The sequence below is a fragment of the Morone saxatilis genome, unplaced genomic scaffold (assembly GCF_004916995.1).
Source record: "Morone saxatilis isolate NCDOM2014 unplaced genomic scaffold, NCSU_SB_2.0 Contig1, whole genome shotgun sequence".
Lineage (NCBI taxonomy): Eukaryota > Metazoa > Chordata > Actinopteri > Moronidae > Morone > Morone saxatilis.
The window spans coordinates 4,602,033-4,602,618 of NW_023339651.1; positions in this window are offsets into that span (position 1 = coordinate 4,602,033).

The window sequence follows — 586 nt, forward strand, 5'->3', positions numbered from 1 at the left end:
GCATGCTGGAGCACATCCCTGGTTACATTGGGAGGTGGGGTAGACGCTGAGCAGAACGTCAGTCTATCTAAAGGGCTAATATTTATTGTATATAGAAAGACAACCATTCACACTCCTATTTACATCTATGGGCACTTTAGAGTTTCCAGTTCACCTATGTTGCATATCTATGAACTGTGGGGGGAAATCCATACAGACACAGGGAGAACATACAAACTCCACACAAAAAGGCTCCAAAAAACTGAACTCAGGACTTTTGTGAGGCGACAGTGCTTACTCATTAATGTACACAAGCGTAGTGTTAAAAGAATACACATATATAATGCAATATTACTAAACAATGATATATGTTTCTATGCAGTTGTCAGTACACAGTAACACAGTAACAAATCAGTATCTGAAAAGAATGAATCAATGAATGAATTTATTGATAAAAACAGCAGTGTTAGCCTTTCATATTAGGTGGCTACGAGTATACATTTGGTTTATTGAAATGACGTTGTGAGAATTTTTGCAACGTAGAATAAACTGCAGGATTTAAGCATCAAATATTAACAATAACACTACCATCATGTCATCAGTATTA